This window comes from Hevea brasiliensis, chromosome 15, assembly GCF_030052815.1.
Source record: "Hevea brasiliensis isolate MT/VB/25A 57/8 chromosome 15, ASM3005281v1, whole genome shotgun sequence".
NCBI lineage: Eukaryota > Viridiplantae > Streptophyta > Magnoliopsida > Malpighiales > Euphorbiaceae > Hevea > Hevea brasiliensis.
The window spans coordinates 23,086,608-23,105,664 of NC_079507.1; positions in this window are offsets into that span (position 1 = coordinate 23,086,608).

The following is a 19,057-nucleotide window of genomic DNA, read 5'->3' on the forward strand; positions in this document are numbered from 1 at the left end:
GAATGTGAAATGTCGTGGTGTACAACACGGCATCTTTTTGAATTTTGGGCCATGGGATCAACTGTGTGAATTGTTAGCAACGCCCTTTAAATTATGCATAATTTGATAAATTGTGATTGAAATAAATAATTTGTTAGTGATTCAAAATATTTTTATATTGTTTCGGAATTTAAAAGAAATGTAAATAAATGGTTATTAATTGATCAAAATGTTATTCAAATGAATAATCTGCGTGAATGAAAATAATGATTTTTGTATGTCATGGATTTTGAATAATTTAGAAATTTTAAATTTTTATTCATTATGATTTGTTAAGAATAATTTGTATTAAGTTTTAAATTATTAGTTTGTGCACCACTGAGTTCACCACTCAGCGATAGCTTTATATGCTGTCGCATATATAGAGACTAGAGAAGCAGCAGATTGAGCTGCTGAGGACAGGGGTGCTACCTGCTTGAAGTTATCGGGTATAATTTATACCCTGACTGTAAATATTCATTTTGATGTATGTATTGCACGTAATTGTATGGACATGTAAAATCAGTCTTGAGCAGCTTGTACAAAGTTTGTATAAAGTTGTAAAAAATTTTAGTTTGGATTTTCTTAATGTAAATTTTTAGTATGATGTATATATAAATTATTTTGTCATTAATGAAATATGATTGTTAGTATTTTATTTTAAATTGAATGAAATTCATTAATGGTATTTTGATAATTATTGGATATTGGAAATGGTGAATTGGAATTTTGGAAGTTGATAAATGTGTTGAAATTGATTGAGATGATTGTGACTTTTGAAGAAGTTGTTGAGAAAAAATTATTGGAAGTGCTTTTTTACAGGAATTTGAAGAACTGTTTTCTCAAAACACAAAATGCACTTTGCCGAAATTTTTATAAAATTTGTGAAAAAATAAAATGGGCCAAAAATTTTAACTAGTTTCAACTTCGAATAAATGATTTTAATGCCTATTAGAAAATGTTCACCACTTATCAATAGTAAGAAAATTGTTTCAAAATCCCTTGTAGTATATTTAATGGGTTACCAGTAGATGAAGTACGGTAATTCATTAGGTGTACTATGGGAGCATGTTACATCTTACGAAGAGTAGGGTGTGACACACAGTTCGCATGATTTATGGTTTATGGTTTTAAATTGTATTTCCTTAATGTTGTGCACCATTGATACATTGGCTCAGTGATAGCTTTTTCATTGCTGTCGGAGGTAGACAGACGGACAGAGCAGCAGAGTAGGCTGCTTGTGCTACATTTTGAGATTTCACCGAGTATATTGAGTATACCATATTTTGTAGTTTTTGTTGTAATGTATGTACACTGTATGTATATATTGTACTTGGTCTTGAGCAGTTGTAAGCTAAAATTGTAAATTATTTTGGCTTGCAAAAATATTGTGACATATTTTTTTTATCTCAGCTTTTGGAAACACTGAAAATTTGATGTTGAATTGAGTTGAGAAATTTATTGTGTTGAACTATTATTGGAGTCTGGGATTGAAGAAATATATATTAGAAGTGCTTTTTTTTACAGGATTTAAAAGAACTGTTTTATTATAAAAATCCAGATGGCACTCTGCCAAAATTTTTATAGAAATTGTTGATACTTAGATTTGTTATTTGGTTTCACTCCAGTAAAAAAAAAAAATATTAACACCTATCAAAAGTGCTCACCATTGTAAAAAGAAATAAGAAAATGTTTAAAATCCCTTGTAGTGTATTTAATGGGTTATCAGTAAGCGAAGTTTGGTAATTCATTAGGTATACTACGGGATCATGTTATGCCTTACAGAGGGGTAGGGTGTTACACCAATGATGCCAAAGTGGTCACAAAATTGCTTGAGAAGAATATCTTCACAAGATTTGGCACACCACAAGCAATAATCAGCAATGGCGGAAATCACTTTTGCAACTAACAATTTGAAACACTATTGAAAAAATATGGAGTAACTCACAAGTTGGTGACACCTTATCATGCTCAAACCAGTGGTCAAGTAGAAACTTCAAATAGGGAGCTGAAATGGATCTTACAGAAAACAATAGACTTCTCAAGGAAGGATTGGTCTGTGAAGTTAGATGATGCACTGTGGGCATACCGCACTGCATATAAAACTCCAATTGGCACAATACCCTTTCAGCTAGTTTATGAGAAATCATGCCACCTCCTTGTCGAGCTTGAACACAGAGCTTATTGGGCAATTTAAACCCTGAATTTTGACCTCAAGGCTGTTGGTGAAAAAAGACTCCTACAGCTCAATGAGTTGGACGAAATTAGGCTGGATACGTATGAAAATGCGAAAATCTTCAAGGATAAAACCAAAAGATGGCACGAAAGATGCATAACAAGAAAAGAAATAAAAGAAGGAGACCTTGTCCTACTCTTCAACTCTAGGTTAAAACTTTTTCCAGGGAAGCTGAGGTCACGATGGTCCGGACCCTTTAAGGTTATGCAAGTCTTCTCGCATGGAGTTGTAGAGATTTGGAGTGAAACCTCAGGAGCATTCAAAGTGAACGGGCAAAGGCTAAATCCGTATCTTTTAGGGAGAACCCATAGCGAAGGGAGCTAACTACAACTTCGACTACCCTCCAGATAGACCATGAACAATGAGGGAACAGTCTAGCTAAAGACTATAAACAAGCGCTCTTTGGGAGGCAACTTAAAAATTTATAAATTTTCTTTATATTTTAGCTCTTATTTTTGTTTTATGTTTGTTCATGTTTCATTTTGTAGGTACCCCAAATCTCAACTCTGGAACAACAAGGAACCGAAAACTAGAGAGGAAAGGAGACGTCAAGTCAAAACCACGTAAGAAGAGACTGTATAAAATTGGGGAAGTAGCTCTGTGCTAATTTTTACATTCATTTCTTTCATGATAGTAGCATGAAATTTTAATACATAGAGAATTGGAGAACCTTCTGGATCATGTGCCGTGTAAGCTTTACATGTATAAGCTTTACATGTGTAAGCTTTACATGTGCCATGTATAAGCTTTACATATGCCGTGTAACCTTCTGGAACCACTAAACTACACCCACATAAGCTCTAGAAAAGTACATGGCTTGACCCTGTGTAAGGTTGCACAGAGCGTGCTTCGGCAATGGAGAGGGAGATTTCAAGTTTGAGGGAGACAGGAAGTTACACGAGTCCTAAAACCAGATTACATGCATCATATAACGTGGCTAGCAAAGTAACTTGGCGGCAGAAAGTTACACGGGTCTCCAAACAAATTTACATGGATCATGTAATTTTGCAAAAAAGGGAAATCCATGGTAGGAAGTTACACGGGCCCGATGGTCGGAACCCATATAGTGATACACGCCACGTGTATCATGTTGCAGATGCGATACTTGGGGCATGAAAAATGTGAAATGAAGGGTCACAATGAACCTTTAAATTCGCACAATTCCCATTAAACTCTCGCCCACTCAAAAACTCTTCCTCTCTAAGCTTCCTTCCCTTTACAAACCCCTCAAATCTCCTCTTCCCTCACAAAACCCTAGCCTTTTCCTCTCCCAAATCACCAATGGCACCTGCCAAGAGACCAGCGAGAAGAATGGGCTCCTCCTCAAGGCAAGGAGGCAACTCCTCACCCTCACCTTTTCAGCCATCACCTCAATACCTAAGAATAGCAACAGCCCCACCACAAGCCGCCCCACAACCTTAACCACCACAACCCCAATAACCAGCAAAATCAGAATTTTCCATTACTTGGGGATTCCGCAACAATGCCCATAGAGATCTATGTGCCCAGCTTAACAACTGAAGAATAATCTCCACAAAGTATATGAACTTTAGGATACTGGAGCAAATAGGGCTACAAGATGAAATCAATGGGCTCCTTGATAGCATTGGGTGGACCAGATTTGCCCAACTCCAATTCCCTACCTACCGAGACACCACACTGAAGTTCCTTGGGAGTTCAAGGCCACCTTATGGCCCACTGACAGGGAGAACAGGGGCATGATTGAGTTTCTGTTAGTAGTATGCCCTAGAGCATATCATTTAGTATGTATCTTGTACATGTTTTATTAATAAAAAGGCAATTTCACTTTTCCATTTACATAATATATTTATGTGTAATAGAAAAGGTCCATTGATATTTTGTTAGAAATTCTATTCTTAAGTAGTTAAGAATATGAGTGACAATATTTCTAGCACAAAGTATCATAAATTGGTTCACAATCGAGGATACTTCACACAGGACTCGACTTATCTAGAAAGATTGTATTCATGTTTGTTGCTAAGGTATTTATATGAGATATAAATAAGATGGAATGGTGAGTCTCATGCCATATAACAAACATGATAGGCACTTATACATGATAAGTAGGCCAAACCAGTGATACTTATGACAAGCACATGGAGTTTACTCTTGTTAATGCATTATCATAAATCATATCAGTGCATATAATCTTTAGACCTGAGATAACACAGTTATCTTATATATAGGTAGTTTGAGTTTGATACTACTTTCATACTTGTGTTGTGTATGGGTATATGGGCATGTGTTGGCTCTTACTAGTTATATATGGAGGTAGGTGTTGATCAAGATGGAATCTGTTACCCTAAGTAAATAGGGATAAAATCCTATGTTTATTTAATTATTCTTGATGTTTCAAGTTCCTGGCCAGGACAGACAGATTGAATCAGAAAAGAGTTTCTGATGAGAAAATCTTTTTAATCAAGAATTAAAATTAAAAGAGAACATAATATTCATAGCAAATGGGGTTTGACATTAACCATGACTCCAGCTCAAATTGGGATTTTGTAACAGAGAGATTCTAGTGCATCATAACATACGATTATAGGTTCATTTAAGGTATTCCTTATTACTGATTGGGTGGCCATGGCATATTATGCTAGGTGTTAACCATGGTCTATGAGGTGCCTAAAATGATTTAGAGAAATCATTTATGGTAAGAAAGAGTTCTGATGATATTAAGAGTTAATATCATATCTCATTGCTAATTAGTGATGAGCCTAGTGAGTCATACACATACACAAGTAATCACCAAGTTAAATGTGATTTAATTAATTAGTTAAAGAGTTTAATTGATTAATTAAATAGGTTTGGTTTGCAATTAGATTGCAAAGTCCCAAGCATGGCTTGAAACCAAATCTAAGTTATTGGATGTATAGTATAAGTTAAATTTATATTTAAAGTGTTTAAATATGAATTTAATTATGAGAAATTAATTAATAGAGATTAATTAATTAATTTATATTTGATATAAATTGATTAGAAGAGGAGAAATAATTATTTTGGGTTGAGAACTAAAAATTACAACACAAGGGTAATTTGGTCATTTCACAGGGTTACACGTGGAACCATGAGATGGTGACACATGACACCATATAAGCTTTCCATTTGTCTTCCAATCATGTAAGATGATCAAAGTCAAGATTAAATCTAGCTTTGACACTTGGCTTAATGTGATTAGGTCAATTAAAATTTCTGAGCCAATCAGAAGATGACATGTGGCAAGGGTTTTAAGTGATGACCTAATTATATAATGTGATGTTATGAAAGAATAACATAACATTCTGATTTTATCAAAGAGGTGCTGCCACCCTTGAAGTCTTCTTCCTCTCTTCTTCTTCATCTCTCATCAATGCAAAGAGAATTGCCCATATTCTCTTGAATTAAAAATGCTAGAAATCGTTTCTAGTGTTCTGTATACATCTACAACCTCTCTAAAGGCAAATCCCTATTTTCTATTTGGTTGGCAAGGCTTTAGAAGTTGTTCAAGGGGCTGCCATTGGTGATCTTGGTGTGGACAATCTAGAGGGACAACATTTGGGGTCCTAGGTGCTTCCCAAAGGTACCAAACAAATCTATAGTGCATCAAAAGGTTAGTGCACATGTTCTTGAATTGATCTAGGGTTCTAATGAATTAATATGTTAATTCTAAAATTTTAAATGGCAAATGTAGATCCAAATACATATTAAAAGTGTTTTAATATGCTATTGAACATTGAAATCAATAGGTAAAAAATGAATCTTGCATGATGCATGAGAACCTAGAAGAAAAATTTTGAATTCAATGTTTTAATCTAATAATTTTCATGCTTCTGCTCCTTTAGTTTTAACTTCTTAGTGTCGACCGGGCAATGAACATGGACTAGTTCAATGCCATTTTTGGATTCGACAGCACCGGGCACTAGGAGATCTCGCAAAACCAGATGGTCTACAACAGTGTTGACTTCTAGCATTCCATAGCCTCGAACACGGAAGTCTATAACTCCAACAAGTCAAAATCTATGGGTATCATTAGCCTTGCTTTGTGGTACATGCACAAGTTAGCCACCCACACTATCATGGGCCACAATGACAACTTAGGTGTGGTGAACGCCAATGAGCTTTTCTTCCTTTGGTGTATGGTCACTGGGCAGCATTGTAGCACGGGATTCTTCTTGTGCAACCACCTTCATCGCCTGTCTCACCAGTTGACAGGGCATATAGTGCTTGGGGGCCTCATCACAGCCATCGCTCTCCACTTCAGATTTGTTTCAGGTCATCATAGGCTGCGCTCCATTCCAGGCATCTCTAAGATTGACTAAAGCTTATGCATATCCATGGGGATATATAAGAAGGTCGGTAACACCTACTACCTAATCGATGCCGAAGGGAATGTCATCCCAAGGAGAGACAAAGCACAAGCAGAGCCTGGTAAACCTTCACAACCACAGAAGGAAGCCTAAGAGCCACTCCATCATGAGTCTCCCGCTCGAGTGCCACGTTACACACCTAGACTGCTGGACCCCATGCTTGCCTACCTCTAGCGAATGGAGACTACACTCAAGAACAGAATGCAAGTGCTCGAAGACAGTCTCCAGGAGGCCCACAACAAGCTTGACATGATTATAGAGAGGCTTAATGAAGAGGGACCATCATCCCCATTAGAGGCTTTTAGAGTTAGGACTATAGGATAGGTTCCTTCATGTAAAAACTTATATGCCATATTCCTACTCAGTGCTCATAGCTTTTTGTCCAAACTTTCAAAATTTTAATACATAATATGCTTTTTTATTAGTAGTATACCCTAGAGCATATCATTTTATATGTATCTTGTATATATTTCATTAATAAAAGGCAATTACACTTCTCTGTTTACATAATTTGTTTATGTGTAATTGAAAAGGTCCATTAATATTTTATTAAAAATTTTATTCTTAAGTTGTTAAGAATATGAGTGACAGTATTTCTAGCACAAAGTATTATAAATTGGTTCACAATCAAGGATACTTCACAAAAAAATATGATTTATCCAGAAAGATTGTAATCATGTTTGTTCCCAAAGTATTAATATGAGATATAAATAAGTTGAAGTGGTGAGTCTCATGCCACATAACAAACATGATAGGCACTTAACTATGATAAGTAGGCCAAACCAGTGATGCTTATGACAATCACGTGGAGTTTACTTCGGTCAATGCATTGTTATATATCATATCAGTGCATATAATCTTTAGACCTGAGATAACACAGTTATCTTATATATAGGTGGTTTGAGTTTGATACTGCTTTCATACTCGTACTGTGTATGGATATATGGGTATGTGTTGGCTCCTACTAGTTATATATGGAGATAGGTGTTAGTCAAGATGGGATCTGTTACCCTAAGTAAATAGGGATAAAATTCTATGTTCATTTAAATATTCTTGATGATTCAAGTTCTTGGCCAGGATAGATAGACTTAGCTAGAAAGGTGTTTCTGACAAGAAAGTCTAATTAATCAAGAATTGGAATTAAAAGAGAACATAAGATTCATAGCAAATAGAGTTTGACATTAACCATGACTCTAGCTAGAATTGGGATTTTGTAACGGAGAGATTTTAGTGCATGGTAACATATGATTGGGTGGCCATGACATGCTATGCTAGGTATCAACCATGGTCTATGAGATGCCTAAAATGATTTGGAGAAATCATTCACGATAAGAAAGAGTTCTAATGATATTAAGAGTTGATATCATTTCTCATTGCCAATTAGTAATAAGCCCAGTAAGTCACACATCTACACAAGTAAATCACCAAGTAAATTATGATTTAATTGATTAATTAAAGAGTTTAATTAATTAATTAAATAGGTTTGGTTTGCAATAAGATTGCAAAGCCCCTAGAATGACTTGAAACCAAATCTAGGTTATTAGATGTATAATGTAAATTAGATTTATATTTAAAGAGTTTGAATATGAATTTAATTGTGAGATTAATTAATGGAGATTAATTAATTAATTAATTTATATATGATATAAATTAATTTGAAGAAGAGAAAATACAATTTTGAGTTGAGAACTCAAAATTATGTACAAGGGAAAAATGGTAATTTCACATGATGACAAGTGGCACCATGAGATGATGACATGTGGCACCCATATGATTGAGCCACTTGTCTTCCCATGATGGAAAACCATCTTTTGATGATTTAACCAAGCTTTGACACTTGTCTTAATGAGATTGAGACAAATAAAAAGGAAGACTAAATCATGGCTTGACATGTGGCACCAATTAGTTGGATTTTGGGTCTTGTAAATAAATGAACAAAGAAGAAGAAGACTTTATCTTCTTCCTTTCTTCTTGTTGGATGGCACACTAGCTCTCTCTCCCTCTTCTATTTTTCTTCCATTGATAGCTAAGAGAAAGCTTTGTTTTCTCTTGAACCAAAATACTAGAAAGAGTTTCGAGTGCACCCACATCCATTAACCCTCACCAAAGCAAAGCCATCTCATTCAAGTGGTTGGCAAACTTCAATAGAGGTTTTGGGATTGCAAAGGTGACCTTGGTGAGCTTGTGGTGGACAAGCTAGAGGAGTTACAATTGAAGCTCTTGGAAACTCCTAAAGGGAATTAAGAAGGTTGATTTAGCACCTTGGAGGTTAGTTAAATTAATCTCTTCCATTAGTTAGGGTTTAATGAATTAGTAGTTAATTCTCAATCTTAAATGGCAAATGAACTCCTAATGTGTGCCAAAAGTGTGATTTGGCATGCTGAAGGGCATTAGAAGTCATATAGGTTCAAGGTCAATGGGCAAAGGCTAAAGCTATACTTCTCGAAAGAGCCAATAGAAAAAGGAGCCACACACTCTTTTAGAAACCCACCTACACAGCCATAAGCTAAGAGGAATAGTCAAGCTAAAGACTATAAATAAGTGCTCCTTGGAAGGCAACCTAAGACTTTAAATTTCTTTAAGTTCATTTTATCTTTGTTCATTATATCTTCATTTCTTTTAAGTTTTATAGGAACCCCAAACCCTAACTTTGGACATATAGGTAAAAATAAGGAGCAAAAAGTAAGGAAAGGATAGAACCAACAAATCAAAACCATATAAGAGAGAAAATTACAAATCTAGGGAAGTATTTCTATTACTAACCTCTATTATGCATCTCATTCATACATTTAAAAACATGTTAGCTTCAAAACTTGGAAAGATAGGAAAAAAAAAACACTTAAAATACCCAAAAATACTAGACCAAAAAGTTACACAAGGTACCCCATGCAAAACCATATGGCCCGTGTAACCTACTGGACCCATGAATACAAACACAAATGCACTCTAGAAAGTTATGTGAGGTGACCCATGCAATGAGACATGAGTAATTAAGATGGGAGAAAAAGGAAAGGGATTTTGAAGAACAGAAACTTACACGGGGTGCCCTGTGCACTTGTACACAGACCCATGTAAGTGGAATTGGCTAAAATGAAAAGGAAAAAAGGGAGGCAGAAAGTTCCACGGGTTGGACAAATATAGTGATACATGGCCTATGTATACGATCTCATGTAATTCTTTGTAGATTTGATACTAAAGAGGTGTCAAAATTTTTTTTTGAAAAGATGTGCCTAGCCCTTTAAATGCCTCTTAAATGTTATAAAACCCATTCCCATTCAGTAAAACCCTTTCTTCTCTAAGAACCCCTCACCAACCCTCTTCTTTTCTTGATTTTCTCTCACAAAACCTAAACTTTTCTTGATTTTCTCTCAATGGCACCTACTAAAAGATTCATAGGAAGAATAGGTTCTTCCTCAAGGGAGAGGAATGATTCACAATTACCACCCTAAAGGCTAAGGGCTAGGCAAGCAAGGCAAGAAGAACCCCAACCCCAACCCTAGCCATAACCCCAACCTGACTTTACATTAGCCTGGCCCTTTAAGAATGCCGAACACAGAGATATCTGCCCCAAGCTAAGCAACAGAAAGATCATATCCACCAAATATATGGATACAGAGTTAATACAATAATTAGGACTTAAGGAAGAGGTGGATAGGCTTCTGGGCAACATTACTAGATTTGCCCCCTTACGATACCCAACATATAGAGACACAACCCTAAAGTTCTTAGGCAGTTTTAAGGCCACCCTTTGGGCCACAGATAGAGGTGACAGGGGTAAGATTGAATTCAAGCTATTGGGTGCTGATAAGGTGATGAACATGGATGAATTCAATGCTATATTTGGATTCGACAGTAAGGGCCTCTAGAAGATCCCTCAAAATAGGCTAGTATATGATAGCATTGAATTCTAGAGGATGATAGTGCCAAACATAGAGATATATAACTCAAGCAGGTCAAAATCATCAGGATTTACTAGCCCTGCATTGAGGTATTTACACAAGCTTGCAGCTCACGCAATCATAGGCTGCGGTGACAACCTTACCATGGTCAATGCTAATGAGTTGTTCTTTCTATGGTTTATGATAAATAAAAGGAGATATAACACTAGATACTTCCTATGCCAGCACCTAAGAAGGATGTCTCACTAGGCCACTGGGTACAGAGTATTAGGGGGCCTCATCACAGTGCTTGCTCTGCATTTCATATTTATACCAGCACATGTTAGATGGCACCCCATCTGCACCACTAGGATAGACCAGACCATTTGCATATCCATGGGATTATGTAGAAGAGTTAGGGACACATGCCTATTACTTGATGCAGAGGGGAATGTCATTCCCAGGAGGGCACCGGCAGGAGCAAAACAATGGTAGTCCTCTAGAGTGTAGGAGTAGAGATAGCAGGAATAATAGGAGGAGTTGGACCCCTTCCCCCAAAGATCATCAGACGTAGTCCCTCTATACACACCACCACTTGCAGATACTATGCTAGCATATCTACAGAAGATGGAGACGACTATCAATAATAGGATGAGGACCCTAGAAGCCATTATTGTAGAGAGGATTAGAGTAGTAGAGGATAGTCTCTAGGAGGCCCACAATGTAATACCCCTCACCCGTCTATAGTGTAGCCGAGCAAGACATGCTACACGGCGTGCTAGAGCACCTAGTCTGTGATTATCTCATTTTCTGAACTCAATTTGATTTAACAAGTCTTCATGTGATATTCATAACATACTGGTTCTATTTTCATATTTTAATAAAATCAGTGTTTCAAAAATGGTAATAAAAATCCGTCAAGGTGCCGTCTGTATTTCGGATAATTTCGGACAAATTTTCCTTCTAAACCTGTTAAAAACAGTTCAATATGATAATCTCAACCTTCCAACTAATTTTTCTGTCTCAAAATTTCATAGTTTCAAAATACAATCCATCATAATTTACATTCATCCAAATACTCTCCATAGGAGTTTAATATGTACAAATTATTACAAACCTTAAAGTTTTATGATATACATATTACATAACAAAATGTCAAAATACAACTGATAGTCATTACATAAGATCCTAAGTCCTACCATGTATACAGTGTAGTGCAGATGACTCTAGACTCTTGTGCAGATCTGATGTCTCATCTGGTCGTAGGTCTGTTGGGCTCCCCAGCTGTGTCTCCAATACCTACATGTAGCAAAAGCAACGCGCTAAGCAATTCTGCTTATTGGTGCCAAATATAAAGAAATATACACTAAAAGAAATAAATGAATTGTTTATGAATTTATGACATCTATACTCTTTGCAGTTGCTGTTTCTACTTTTATTTGCTAACCTTTCATTTTTGCTCATTTTTGGTGGTATTGTATGTCAATAAACTGAATCTAACTATTTGAATTTAATAATGCTTAAATTAACTGCCTGTGTAGCCTATACATTGACCAAACTGGATAAATGGATATACTAGCACTGGGTACCTAGTACCTCGGGCTGTCACACCATCGGTCACAAAGTGTCTCTCGGTGTGCAAACAGTGTGGCTAAAAAGGCATATAGTCAATCAGGAGATAAGCCAAGTATAATAACACAATCCGTATAGCCGTAGGCTATTAAAATCATAGTGCGGCATAATAAGACGTAAAAACATAGTATGGCATAAAGCCATATACAGAACAGCTGTCAGAATCCTATTGGCTTGCCAACCTATCCAAACTATTTAACTAGGCAAACTAGGGCACATTAAAAATTAATTGTTTAATTCTTCTTTTTTTTTTTTTTTAGTTTATTAGTTATCATGTAATTCACAAGTCAATGTAAATGTTGATCTTTTTAGATAATATGGATAAGTTGATTCTAGCATCAACATGTCACAATTTGTAATTCAATATGCTGCCAATATAGTGCAATTTACCCTTTTCACAAGTTGGCATTCATTGCCAAATTACTTCAAGCTTCATTGTATGTATATGTTAAATTTTTAGTTTTAGTGTGCTAGATTGGTCTAGCTTAATGTCCTATTTTTCTTGGTTTCTAGCTTCTGGTCAAAGAAGCAAAATTGTAGCTCTATGTCTTATTGAACTTTTGGAGCAAATTTCAGGTCATTCTAAGTTGTATAGACCAAGATATGTCAATTTACTAAAGCTAGACAGATTGCATCTTTAGTGCAAAATTTGGTCAATTTTAGGTCAAATTCAGTTCTTGTAGTTTTGGTACCCGAACTTGGGCAAGCAATTTGACTTGGTTCTGGCCATTTTTGGGCTTTGGTGTCTCTAAGCTTTCCATAGTAAAAATTTCAGGTCATTTGGACCTATTTTGAGTGAGTTATGGTTATCTTAGTGACTACTATTCTTATGGTCAAAAATCTGGGCTTGCACTTACCAATTCCGGATTAGGTCATTTTTAAGGTCAGTTTCTAGATAGAATTTTGGCAATATTTCTACATGAAAGTTGGCTTATTTTGTATCTAGTTTCACCTCCCATTGGCCTCATACCAATTGGGGTCACCAATTGTCACTTATGGTCAAATTTACCTACTGCCTTCACAACACAAAATCTGCACATAAAGAACACTTCCAAATAACATTTCTCCTCCTCCCAAAACTACAAATACACATTCATAACACTTCTATACCATGCATCATATCTCATTCATGCCCATTTGAGCAGAATATACAAGTGCTCCATGTACATTATACAACCCTAATTTGCAAAGTTAAATTCAACATAATATGTACATGAAAACACTTGATTATAACATATACCTCCCAACCATTACTTCACATACACTGCCCTCAATTCATCTTCACCATAATTCATCAAGAAAATTCATGAAACCAAACACTTATTCATGAATTTAAAGGCTACCAAAAGTGGCAGTTTACTAAGGTATACAAATTGCTTTCTAAACCCTTAATTTCAAGTACACAATGTACATATACATGGAAACTAAATTGCTACAACTTTAAAATGACTAAATCAACATTATTTTCCATCCATTAGAGGTAAGAAAAACTCAAGCAACATAGGTTCTCATGGCTGCCAAAAGTGAACAATACCATAACTCAACAAATTCTTTCATTCTCTTCACCATTCAACTCACCTCAACCTAAACATGAAGTTTACTAAAGCAAGGGAGGTGATTTGGACACTTACTTCTTTTGGAGCTTGCTAAAAACTCACTAAATCCCTTTCTTCTTGCTGCCAATGGCTTTCTCAAGTTGAATGCATAAGCTTTAATGAAGACACTAGTGAGAAAGGATGGCTAGAACATGATTGCATGGTGGTCCTTCCATGGTTGGCTATGGAGTTCTTCCATGGTGAGCTTTCGGCTAGTTTTGTGGAAGGTTGAAGATGATTTAAATTCTTCCCAATTCAACTTTAATATGTCCCATATTTTAAGGTTAGTGGAGTACTAAACAATAATTTAATGTTTAATGATGTAAAGTTTCACAATTTACATTTTATGCCTCATTTCTTTCACTATTAATATAATGTACCTCATTTTAATTTTTCATGACATTTTCAAAGTGTAATATCATTTATTTTTAATGGAAATTGAGGTAAAAAGGAAACTCTAGGTATCAAATGACCAAAATGTCCCGCTTCGGGTTGTATTCCCGATTTTTCGATAACACCAATTTTATCTGTTTCTCGATTTTTCGTTTTTCTTTATACTAATTTATTAATTTTTCTTTGATATTTTTAGTGTCAATTACATTTAAATAAACCTTTAATTATGTCTCAAAATTTAATTCTGAGAGTTCCCCGCGGTCCTGGGGTTGGCAATTGCCTTTGCCATAACTTCCCGGTGCAGTCACCCATCGCTGCGGTGCCGGCTCGTTTAACTTAGTTTCATTTTCTCCCTTTTATTTTTCTTTAATTTTTCTTGTATTTTTTTTTATTTATTTCATCATTATATGTCTGTTCACTATCACCGAAGTGTATCTCTAGATATCCTGACTTGTCCAGACAGATATTAGGTCATCGAAGCAACAGAACGTATAAAATACGTACAGTGGGGATGTTACACACAATAAGTTGGATATGATCCTTGAGAGGTAGGATGCAGAGGCACCTTCCTCACTATCAGAGACTTTCTAGGCATAAGACAGTAGACTAGGACACATTTTGATGTATATACTGGCATAAGCCTCAGTCTTAGTTAGCACCTAGCTAGATAGGTCTATTTTATACAAACCATGCTCCTTATGTTCATATTATCTTGCCTTAATACATACTATGCTTTTCTATCATGTTATGTCTATTATTTTATCTTTAATTAGTTTTTGCATGTTATGTTGCCATTGTGGACAATGCCAGATTTGAGTTTGGGATGCATTCATGCATTGCATTTCATCTTTACTAATACATTATTTTATCATATTTGTATCATACTTGTGTATCAAAAACCTAGAAAAATTTTGAAAAATTTTAAAAATTGTTAACTTTTTCAAGAGTTTTTACCTTAGAATTATAACTAAAAACCTTAATAAGCTAATAGTTAATCACTCTCGAAAAGAGGAATGGATGTAACTGAATAGGCTAAAAGACTTTAATATAGTGCTTGTGATAAATTTTATTGCCTAAAGTAAAGTGAAACTAATTAACCCCTTCATAGCCATTAGTTTATCACATTGAACTTGTAAAATCAGGAGAAACTTTTGTGAGATATGAACAAACCTAAATATGCCTCATCAACCCTAAAGCATGTCTCTTAGACCTATTGAGACGAAATCATAGCATATGCTTGATAAAGAGATGATTAAGGCATTGTTGTTAAAAAAAAAATTCATCGTAGCCTTAACCACCCAAAATTAAAATTTCACCCGTTGTAGCTAATTTGAGCATATATCTACTCCCTTCAATAATTTTTGATAACCCGTAACACTATCCTAGCCCCTAGCCTAAACACATACCTTACCCTTTGAGGAAGCTGAAATGCATAGGTGAAAGGTATACTAGGTGCACAAAAAGCAAGAGAGAGAGAGAGAGAGAGAGAGAGAGAAAATATAGAAAGAAGGTGCAAAATTCAAGAAAGGTGCACTTGTGTAATAAAAAACGTAGAAAATTACCCTTCTAATCCACCAAAAGCAATGAGTTTGAGGGTAAAGATAAAACAGATGCAAGTACACAATTAAAGAAAAACAAGCAAGGAAGTCCCAAAGTAAGCATTAAGTAAGCATATTTAGCACTGAAAAGCAAAGGCTCCTCCTTTCCAAACAAACAAAAAAAAAACATAAAATAAATAAATAAATAAATAAATAAACTTAATATAGTTGGAACTTGTGTGTGGCAGCAATCCTCATACTTGTATTCCCTAAAGATCCTTCATTGGTAATCAAATCACTACCCTTTTAAAGACCTTTTGATCTTTGAAAAAGTGTATGCTACATTAGTGAGGATAGGAAATTGAGGCATGCCTATAGGTTTGGAGATATTTTTAGTTATGTGCACCCTAGAGCATGCACTAATCATGTAACTTGTAAATAACATTATAAATTTTAATGGCAATAAACATTTCATTTAAATGTCATGTATGTTCAATACCATATTTGTTTGAAATTGTCCATTAGCAATATGTTATATATTCTATTCTTATGAGATAAGAATATGAGTGACAGAATATATGGGACATTTGCTATAAATCATAATTAGTAGATAAAGGATATTTTTGTGGGCACATTAAATCCAGAGAGCTGTCACCTCTTTTTATCTCCATTGATCAGTATGAGATACTGATGTATATGGAATGATGAGTCACGTGCCATCTGATATGAGATATCAGGATAAATACAGTAGACACTTATGAGATGAGTTGGTCGAACTTGTGACGTACAGATGACATGAACATGGCATTTACTGGAGTCAATAAAACGTTGTCTGTGTCATACTAGTGCATGCAATCCTTAGACTTGAGATGACACGGTTGTCTCTTATATGGGTGGTTTGAGTTTGATACCACTTACATATCTATACTGTGTATGGATATTCTGGTGTGTGTTAGCTCAGATTAGTTATATGTTAGGATAGGTGTTCAGTCAAGAAGGGATCCGTAGCCTTGAGTAATGAAGAAGCAGAAGCATGGTAATTGGTGCATTGGAGCATTGAATTTCAAAAATTTTCTTCTAGGGTTACATGCATCATGCCACATTTCTTATGTGTTTAATTAATTTCAATCCTCAATTGCATATTAAAACACTTTTAATAAATATTAGGATCTTCATTTGCCATTCAAGATTGTGAATTAACAAATTAACTCAGTTAAACCCTAGGTTGAAAGAGGAATTAGGGTACTAAACTCTTTGATGCACTATGGGTGCAATTGGCACCTTTAGAAAGCTCTTAGGACCCCAAGTGTTGTCCCTCTAGCTTGTCCACACCAAGATCACTGATGGGCAGCCCCCAACTTTGCTTCTCAAGCCTTGCCAACCAATTATAATTTGGGGTTTTGCTTTTAGAGAGGTTGTATGTGTGTATAGGACACTAGAAACAATTCCTAGCAATTTTAATTCAAAGGGAATGGAGTGATTCTTTTTGAATTGATGAGAAATTAAGAGGAGAGGAAGAGAGCAATGTGCCGCCACCTTTGAGACAAGAAAGGGAGTTGTTTGTTTCTTCTTTTCTTTTCCTTTTATAATTAGGTCAAGTAATCACTTAAACCCTTTGCCACATGTTACCACCACATTGCATCTTATTTTTAGTTGACTTAATTACATTAAGCCAAGTGTTGAAGCTAGATTTAATCTTGACTTTGATCACCTTGCATGATAGGAAGATAAATGGAAAACTTATATGATGCCATGTGTCACATGTCACCATGTGAAATGACCAAATTACCCTTATGTTGTAATTTTGAGTTCTCAACCCAAAATCATCATTTCTCATCTTCTAATCAATTTATATCAAATAAATTAATTAATTAATCTCCATTAATTAATTTCTCAAAATTAAATTCATATTTAAACACTTTAAATATAAATTTAACTTTTACTATATATCTAATAACCTAGATTTGGTTTCAAGCCATGCTAGGGACTTTGCAATCTTATTGCAAACCAAACCTAATTAATTAATTAATTAAACTCTTTAATTAATCAATTAAATCATATTTTACTTAGTGATTAACTTGTGTATGTGTGTGACTCACTAGGCTCATCACTAATTGGCAATGAGATATGATATCAACTCTTAATATAATCAGAACTCTTTCTTACCACGAATGATTTCTCCAAATCATTTTAGGCATCTCATAGACCATGGTTGACACCTAGCATAGTGTGCCATGGCCACCCAATCAGTAATAAGGAATATCTTAAATGAACCTATAATCATATGTTACCATGCACTAGAATCTCTCTGTTACAAAATCCCAATTCGAGTTGGAGTCATGGTTAATGTCAAACCCCATTTGCTATGAACATTATGTTCTCTTTTAGTTCTAGTTCTTGATTAATTAGATTTTCTTATCAGAAACTCTTTTCTGACTAAATTTGTTTGTCCTGGCTAGGAACTTGAAACATCAAGAACAATTAAATGAACATAGGATTTTATCCCTATTTACTTAGGGTAACAGATTCTATCTTGATCAACACCTATCTCCATATATAACTAGTAGGAGCCAACACATGCCCATATACTCATACATAGTACAAGTATGCAAGCAGTATCAAACTCAAACCACCTATATACAAGATAACTCTGTTATCTCAGGTCTAAAGATTATATGCACTGATATGATATATGACAATGCATTGACAATAGTAAACTCCATGTGCTTTTCATATGCGTCACTGGTTCGGCCTACTTATCATGCATAAATGCCTATCATGTTTGTTATGTGGCATGAGACTCATCACTCCATCTTATTTATATCTCATATAAATACCTTGGGAACAAACATGATTACAATCTTTCTGGATAAGTCATGTCCTTTGTGAAGTATCCTCGATTGTGAACCAATTTATGATACTTTGTGCTAGAAACACTGTCACTCATATTCTTAACAACTTAGGAATAGAATTTCTAACAAAATATCAATGGACCTTTTCTATTACACATAAATATATTATGTAAATAGAAAAGTGAAATTGCCTTTTATTAATAAAATATATAGAAGATACATACAAAATGATATGCTCTAGGGCATACTACTAATAATCTCCCACTAGCACTAGAGCCATTCATTACAATATCTTAGACCAATCTTCTCAAGATGTCGGTCTAACTGAATTTGCGACATAGGCTTTGTGAATGTGTGACACCCTTTACCCGTCTACAGTGTAGCCGAGCAAGACATGTCACACTCGCTGCCGGAGCACCCTATGTTATCTTACTTTATTCCTTTAATAATTTTGTTCTCGTTATATTTTAATATTAATTATTTTTCTAAGGAGAAACCAGCGGAGTTTCTCCTGTTTCTATTACCATTTGGCATTTTTCACTATTCAC